The 8,312-nt window shown below is 41.7% G+C and overlaps 1 long non-coding RNA gene across 1 annotated transcript; it reads left to right on the top strand.

Moving 5' to 3' along the window:
• The first annotated feature begins 1,545 nt into the window (after positions 1–1,545).
• On the top strand, positions 1,546–7,745 carry LOC120724680. Its single transcript, XR_005693971.1, has 3 exons — positions 1,546–1,991; positions 2,737–2,873; positions 6,242–7,745. It is a non-coding gene; the product is annotated as an uncharacterized LOC120724680 (long non-coding RNA).
• The last annotated feature ends 567 nt before the right edge of the window (positions 7,746–8,312 follow it).

Here is an 8,312-nt window from a genome sequence, read left to right as displayed (position 1 = left end):
CCGACTTTGTTTTTTACTGAGCAAACCGCAGCAGTATTGTGACGCTGGGTTCAAAAGAATTCTGTAATGATATGACTATAAATCTCAGTATATGTACACAGTTTGTTTGCTTAATCGTTGCTTAATATTGCTATTTTTTGAAATGCACGTTAATAAACCACAGAGGCTAGCTTGGAATGGAGCTACAAACTAATGGAGGCTAGAAGAATAAAAGGCTCGTGCTACACTAAATACAAACTGTAAACAGGTGACTTCCTGTGAACGCTCATTCAGTGCATGTGCTTCAGTCCTGTCTACGGCCCTTGTATTTCCACAAATTTGGTAAATCCTTTAAGCCTCAAAATATTTTTCCAGTGGAAAATCTTTCTCAGTTTCTGCCAGTAACAGCTTCTTACCTGTAGACGAAGAATATAAAGAGCCTCGGGCTCTGTGGATAAGAGACATCATTTCTAAATTATTTTAAAAGTCAAAAGTAAGTCACCTTGCCCTGATATCTAGACATGACAATTCAGAGCTCATGGTGAGATCTGAAAAACTCAAGCATAAATTTTAATTCCACCTAATCACCATGATAAATAGAGCATGAATAACAATTATGAGTCAGTGACACAGATGTTAGTGCATCTGTTTAAAAGTTCATCAGTTAAACTCTAAGGAATTTTGGGCAACAGTAAAAATAAACACAAATGAAAACAAAGGCCAGAGCTGAAGAACTGAGGCCATGACACTGCACTTTAATGTGTCTGCACACTGCAGCTCTCACACAAAAGGATGGCTGCCTCCTCGTGACTAGGAGAGAAATGCGTGATTGTACCACATTTTTATTTTTTCTACTGTCAGAGACTGATTGCAAGTAGCTGCAGCGACCGATTGGTTGCCCAGGCGATGAAGATATTGCACTTTTAATCACAAGGCAACATGTCTCCAAACAACTGTGTCCCAACTCAGACTGCCTGAACTCATCGACCACCAACACGCTGCAGTCAACCCAAGTCAGTGACTTAATAACTCAGTGACTCAGTTCACCTGGTTGGACTGGATTCACCTGGTTAATATGGTGATATACCTGGTGATATATCTCCATAAGAGCAAAACTGCCGAGCGCCTTTTGTCATTTTGCTCTTAAGTTGCCGTCCCAAAGCAAATGCGCCTCTATTTATTGATGAATTTATATTTCGATTGAATGAGGTTCTGGCAGGACAACAGATTTATGATTTTTTTTTAATCACAGATTGCATGTAATTCCCAAGTTGACCCCATTCAACTGCAAACGGACAGCAGACTGTCTTATTGCTGCGTTATTGCTGTTTTGATTCACCAAAGCTGCTTTGAAGACAACAGCAACTGCGTGTAGTTGCAGACGTGGGTCCTGAATTTGTTACTTTGAGCCTTCCACAGGATTCCTTAGTGTTAAGTTGCTGTGTGTATCGTGTTTGCCACTTCCTGTTTGACTTTGTTAGTCCCTCTCTTGTGCCTTGTCTAAAATTGTACTCGCGGTTTGGCATTTTCCCTGATTGCTTTCACCTGTGCCTCATTTGTGTGTCTGTGTGTTTTGTCATGATGTCTGTCTGACCTCACAGTGTGTCCTTTTTGCCTGTGGAATCTTGGACTTTATTTTGGCTGATTCTTTCTTTTTGTTTCTCAGTCTGCATTTGGGTTGTAATTCTGCAACGCCTGACACTTCAAGAATGAAAATGCAGTGCAGATGTAATGTAATGTAGTATAAGGAGGCAAAAATAAGGAATAAAACTGGGTTCTCTTTCAAATGTCCAGCAGGGATTCCAAAAGAGTCAGACTCTAAGATAGTTGATAAAGAGCCAGTTTATTTCCAGTCAGAGAATGTCTAACCCCTTAAACCCACCAAAATGTTAATTCTACCAAAATACTGATTTAAAAGTGAAAATGCAGCAGAGGCTCACAGGTCTGCACTCTGCTGTGTAATCTGGCTTTACAGGAGAAATACACCTGTTCACAGCCTGATACAACTAAAGGTAAGATGAGTCTTTTTCAGTAGTTTCAATCTATTTGAGAAGTCTGAAATATTTAGACAATTTTTAAATAAACAAAAGCAATTTAAGATTTAAAAGAGGCATTAAAGGAAAACATTAAAAATATCCTATAAGTACAACAAGGTTTCATGAAATTATTTTTTCATTTATTTTCTAATTTAATATTAAATAAATTAAAAATATCACATTTGATGCAGTAAATGTTAGTATTTTATTAGGTTACTTACCTGATTATTGGGCACTCCACCCCTCTCATCCAAATAAGTTCTGGCTCCAAAGAAACAAAATCCCATTGACAACAATTATGAGGCTCTAAAATGCAAAGTGTAGAAACCTATGGGTGGTGTCACAAGAACTACATACACCTTTTATATACAGCCAAGACACAGCTGTTTGTCTCCAAGCTATTTGAGGCTGTTGCACAGTACTCAGGCTTTGGGTTACAACATTGGATCTTTTGCTGTATCAACCTATCCGTCTGCCCTGACCTATATTTGACTGAACACAGACTGACAGATAAATGTACATGTCTTTAAGACATGTTGAGGTTCAGACACCCCTCTGGAACCTTTGTCCTTGATAAGGTGATTCTGGGGATGATGACTATGTGAAGAAATGTCACATGAAACGGCATAAAAACATGCACATCATCAGTGTTTAGCTTTTGGTTCATGAGAAAAAGTTTGGTCTGTGGTTTTTGTGATCAAGTCATCTGTGTCTTACTCAGCAGCATGGTGCGAGAGGAGGAGAGGTCCCTCAAACACACCCGGCACACACCCACAAAATCAGGAATGTGGGGAATGCTGGGAAACAAAGTGGTGGCGTTGGCGCACAGAGAGCAGCCGGGTGAATGGAAACCTGAAGGTGAGACGGTGCGTCCACGTCACTTTGCTGATTTGCTGCCTTTTTTGGGTTTTGTTTTGGTGGAACATCTAAATTCCCCAGAGAACAGTTTCCCATGATTATAAAAGCTGCAAGTGACGCAGACTTGTGTTTATTTTCCAGAAAATGCTGTACATGTTTGCTAATGTTGCCAAAATACATGAAATAGCCTCAGTTTAAATTTCCTGGACTGCTAGAGAAAATCTCATTCGTTTTGCAGCTGCAACCTGTTGTCAGTTCATCTTTTTTATTCGATTTCATTTGCGTCGATGCTTAACTTTATTTGGCTTTAGGTGGTTTCACTCCACTGGCTTAATGGCTCCACTGGCCATTTTATTAGGTACACCTCTTCACCTGCTCATTTTTTTCATATATCTAATCAGCCAATCACACAGCAGCAACTGCTGCCGCTTTCAGCTGACAGGAAGATGTTCATAACTCGAATAATCAGTCGGTACAGTCGAGTTATGCAGAAGAGCATCTCTGAACACACGTGAAATGCAGAAGCAGATGAGCTACAGTAGACCACACTGAGTGCCACTCATGTCGGCTGAGAACAGGAAACTGAGGCTACTCAGACTCTGAGCCTCATTTTGAAACATTCGGATGGTCGGGTCAGATTTTGGTGTAAACACCATAAAAGCATGGATCCATCCTGCCTTGTCTTAACCGTTCAGGCTGGCGTTGGTGTAATGGTATGGGGGATATTTACTCTGCGCATTTAGTGCCACTTAGTACCATTTGAGGATAATTTAAACTGCACAACCTACTGGAGTACTGTTGCTGACTGGGTCCATCCAGTGTTCTGATGGCTGCTTCCATACACCATATCACAAAGCTCAGATCATCTCAAACTGGTTTTCTTGAACATGATAATAAGTTCACTGTAGTCAGGTGACCTCCACAGTCACCAGATCTCAATCTAATAGAGCACCTTTGGGATGTGATATTACGGGAGATCCATGTGATGAATAAATCTGGTCAATATGGATCAAAATCTGAGGAATATTTCCTGCACCTTCTTGAATCTGTGCTGCAAAGAATTATGAAGAGTTCTGAAGACAAAAGTGGGTCTAACTGGGTACCAGCAAGGTGTAACTAATGAAGTGGCCTGAATATATACACCCAGGGGTGAGGATAAGAATATAAATCAAACATCAACAGTTTTGCTTTCACACTCAGGTCTCTCTTTACAACTATCCATCCAACCCACCAGTCCATCTTTTCGTCTGTCTGCTGACGCCTCGACTTTAAGGTCAAAGGTTTAAAGGATATGTTTGTGCCTTGGAAGTCACACAGACTCCTGAGACTGCCAGTAATACCCATCCATCCAGGTGTGGAGCCTTCAGGCAAGCTGTCCATTTACCTATTGTTCTTGTCTGAGCCTGAGTGCAAACCTTACACGTTTAGTGTATTTGGACACTGAGCCAGTGGAGCGTTAAAGCTGTTGTCAGTCTCGCTCTTTATTTAAACTCGGGCTGGCGGACGCGTCTTCACGCTGGCATCTCATCACAGCTTAGGGGTTTTTTTTCTTCCTTGAAGGCATTTTGGTTTAAAGTTTCAGATACTTTCTAACCTGTAGAGGCTTGAGACAGGTAATCTATCAGAGTCACAGAGTTGGCATGTCATTGCTGGGGCTTTACAGGCTCATAAATGCAAATATCAGAGAGAAGTCTTTAAATCAAGTCTCCACTATTTTTCTCTTGCGTGTCTCGTGCTGCTTCTCCAACTGTAAGCCTGATAAAATCAGATCAACAGGTTAATGCAGGTGTGTCAAACATAAGGCCCAGGGGCCAGAATCGGACCGTGAAGACTCCAATCCAGCCCATTTTTTTTGGAAAATGTGAAGGAGGGCATACATTTTGGACTTTTAACTGTACTCTTTTAACCCAAAGGCCACTGATACTACACCAAGGTACATTATAGATTTCTGTACAATGGGTCATCCTGACATTTCTTCTACTTACTACAGCAGCATTTCTTTATAACATAGAAAAACTGAGATAAACTGTTGAAATTGTGCTTCTTTGTCTCATATCTCAGGATTCATATGTGTAGTTAGACTTTTTTACGCTGACAGTGATCAGAGTTTCACCGGTCTGGCCCACATAAGATGAAAGTGGGGCTGTATGTCGCCCTTGATGTAAAATGAGTTTGACAGATTTATTATTTAGCTCTTAGTTTCTCCTGAGGTGGCTTTCACGAGGTCAGAATCCAGGAAGATTATTATTATTATTATTTTATTTTAAGCAACAAAAAAGAAACTACCAAGAAGCTTTGGGGCTAAGATTTTGTTAAAGTCTATATCTGTCTACAATTTCAGTCTCTTAAACTCTCTGGCAAGGTTTCAGAGGTTTAGATTTAATAATAAAAGGTGCCTCTGTGTCTTTTGGCCCTAATGCCCTTATTTTAGCCCTAAAAGGTTGAAAGTTGGCGCAAGAGGCTTTCACTGATCCAGCATGATCATGTGTTTCATCTGTGACAGATGGATGCCAATTAAAATGCACTAAAAGAGAAATGTTTAAATTGATTTGTGCTCTGTTCGAGCTGTTCTGGACCCTCTGTGGTCTTGGATCCTGTGACTGTGTGAACAGCGGCCACGGCAGAAAATCTAATGATAAGTTAATTCATTTTCCTGATTAGATTTTTCTAACCGCGGCATGTCCTCCTGCTCTGTACAAGACCTGCTTGCTGATGGTTGCTGTTTTGTCTCTTTTTCACTGCCATCACATTCAGAATCAGGTCAAGTTCAGTGTGAACTGATTTCTTCCTCAGTCAGCTGCCATTAGGGGTCAGCAGAGCTCTCTGCATTGCTTCACCTTGTGTGCGGAGGTGGTGGAGGGGCCGCTGGTCCACGGTGATATCATTTTCCATCAGTTCCTCTACCTCCTCGCAAAAGGCAGCAGCCGCCGAACAGATGAGGTGGTGAGGAGGAGGAGGACAAGGGGGAGGAGGAGATTTTTTCCACTACCACACTTCACCTCCGGGCGACCGCGTCTGGAAAGACAATATCTCCAGAAAAGAGGTCATCAGTCAGATTCAGCCTAACAACGGAGTGCCAGTGATTCCTGTCTGGACAGCGGCTTACAACATGCAGGGAGTGCAGCGTGTGTTCATGGAGCGTGTGTTACACAAAGATCGCTTTTAGCTCCATTACATCCAAACAGCCCCCACAAAATCTCCCCCCGCTACTGCACTGTTGGAGCAGGTTATCACATAAGCATGAATTGTTGATCGGTGACGAAACTGTCAGTGACGTCCAAATACTGAGAATTGTTTTGTGTTTTATTTTTTAAAAAAAACCTACTCTCCTTTTCTCCCGACTGACAAATGTTTCTCTCGGTTGTCAGGATAAAATGCGACTGCGTCACTGGTCTGCGGCTCTGGGAGCAAAGCTGCCAAACAGACGTCCCAGTATTCCCAGCATCTGCTCCGGCACAACATCAGCGAGCTGCTGAGGGATAACCAAACTGTTTTCTTTAAATGACAGTTTGAGGTCCAGACTGTTTTCCTTCATGCGAGCATGACAGTTTGACAGATGTTACGTAACTGACAGCTGCTGGGATTCACGCAGGCTGCAGAAGTCTGTGTCGAGATTTTGATTTTGTCCATATTGAAGGAAAAAAAAAAAAGCCAAATCGCTGAATAAACTCACCCAAATTCTCTAAGACAGATGTTGAAAAATTTTTGCTGAACTTTAAAGTTTGCTGACGAGAGTAAAACTGTTTTTCAGTTTTAAAGTCTCCACAGCATCCACGTCCGTGAGTATCTAGTTGAACAAAACTGTTAGCTTAGCATAGTCTCCTGTTTTCAGAGGCTCAGGAGTAATCAGACAATTCACTAAAGAGTCATGGCCAGGTGAGGCCTGCTAACCCCTAACCCTTGTTATGCGAAATTAAGCAGGTAAGCAAAGCTGCAAAAACTGCAACTCTGTCTGAAGAGACGAGACGCGATTGAGTGGCGGCTCTGCGCTGCAGCTGAGAATAAAGTCAGCCAACGTGAGTCTGAAAGGATGAAACAGGTTCTAATGAAAATGTTCAGACTGTTTGTGGCATCAACATGAAAGCTGCGGACAAATGTCATACACGAATCGCCATCTGTGGAAGCTTCTTCTCCCCCCGTTCAGCTGTCACTGCCGACATTAATCTGCCTTTGTTCTGTTAATTCATAACAAATGAGCGGCAAAGCGCTCGGAGAGGCCTGGGAGGTGAAACACGGCGTCTGCATGAAGAGGAACGATTCAGTGCGTATGTACGTTACAGACCCTTCATTTGTCCAACTGTGGTGGCGTTACATCCTGTAATGGCACGACTTATATTAACATTAGATTCAGCAGCCATGACAGAAATAAGTTCTCCAAACACATGCCGACACTTCTCTGGAATGTCTTTCATTCGCTGCGTGTTTTTATTCTGTTTTAATTTATTGTTAGTTTGAAGGATGATGTCTACAAGAAAAAGCAGGAAAATATTGTTCAGATGTTTGTTTTCAGTTTGCTTAAATATTCATTAAAGCTTCTTTCATGTTTTATTGCCACTATGGTCAGAGGAGTTACATCTTATACATAATAAAAAGAGAACCAGCTGTCAGAACTCCAACTCCATGTGAGAAGAGCGCAGCCATCGAATGTAAGTGCTTTTTAGGGGTGACCAGCTGACCCAACAGTGACCATGCACCAACTGTCACTTACTGCTCTCCACAGTGAGAGCGAGTGGTACTTAGGGTCACTTAAAGTTGTTTCTCACTGTTTGACCTGGCAATTAGTTCACAGTGAACTAATTGCCAGGTCAAACAGTGAGAAACAACTTTTTGCACTAATGGTCAACTCTAAACTCCAGAGAGAGGCTGGGGCTGAGCAGGAAGACTGAATCCGAACCTACCTGCAGTAATCAACCTTTTAAGTACAAGCTAGTAAAGATATATAGTACTGTGCAAAAGTTTTAGGCAGGTGAGGAAAAAATGGTGTAAACAGAGAATGCTTTCCAAATTTTTCAGCAATCAACAAAATTCAGTGAATGAACAAAAGAGAAATCTAAATCAAATGAATATTTGGTGTGACCACCCTTTGCCTTCTTGTAGGAACACTTGCACACAGTTTTTGAAGGAACTCGACTGGTGGTTGTTCCAAACATCTTGGAGAACTAACCACAGATCTTCTGTGGATGTAGGCTTCCTCACATCCTTCTGTCTCTTCATGTAATCCTAGACACACTCAATGATGTTGAGATCAGGGCTCTGTGGGGGCCATACCATCACTTCCAGCAGTTTTTGTTCTTCTTTACGCTGAAGATAGTTTTTAATGACTTTGGCTGTATGTTTGGGGTCGTTGTCCTGCTGCAGAATACGTCTGGGGCCAATAAACAATCATTTCTATTTATGAAAGCACTCTTTGTTTACAGCATTTTTTTACACCTGCCGAAA

This window comes from Simochromis diagramma, unplaced genomic scaffold (assembly GCF_900408965.1).
Source record: "Simochromis diagramma unplaced genomic scaffold, fSimDia1.1 OVJJ01000802.1, whole genome shotgun sequence".
Taxonomy (NCBI): domain Eukaryota; kingdom Metazoa; phylum Chordata; class Actinopteri; order Cichliformes; family Cichlidae; genus Simochromis; species Simochromis diagramma.
Note: the sequence above shows the minus strand (reverse complement) of the source record. Positions and strands in the feature narration are given on the sequence as shown.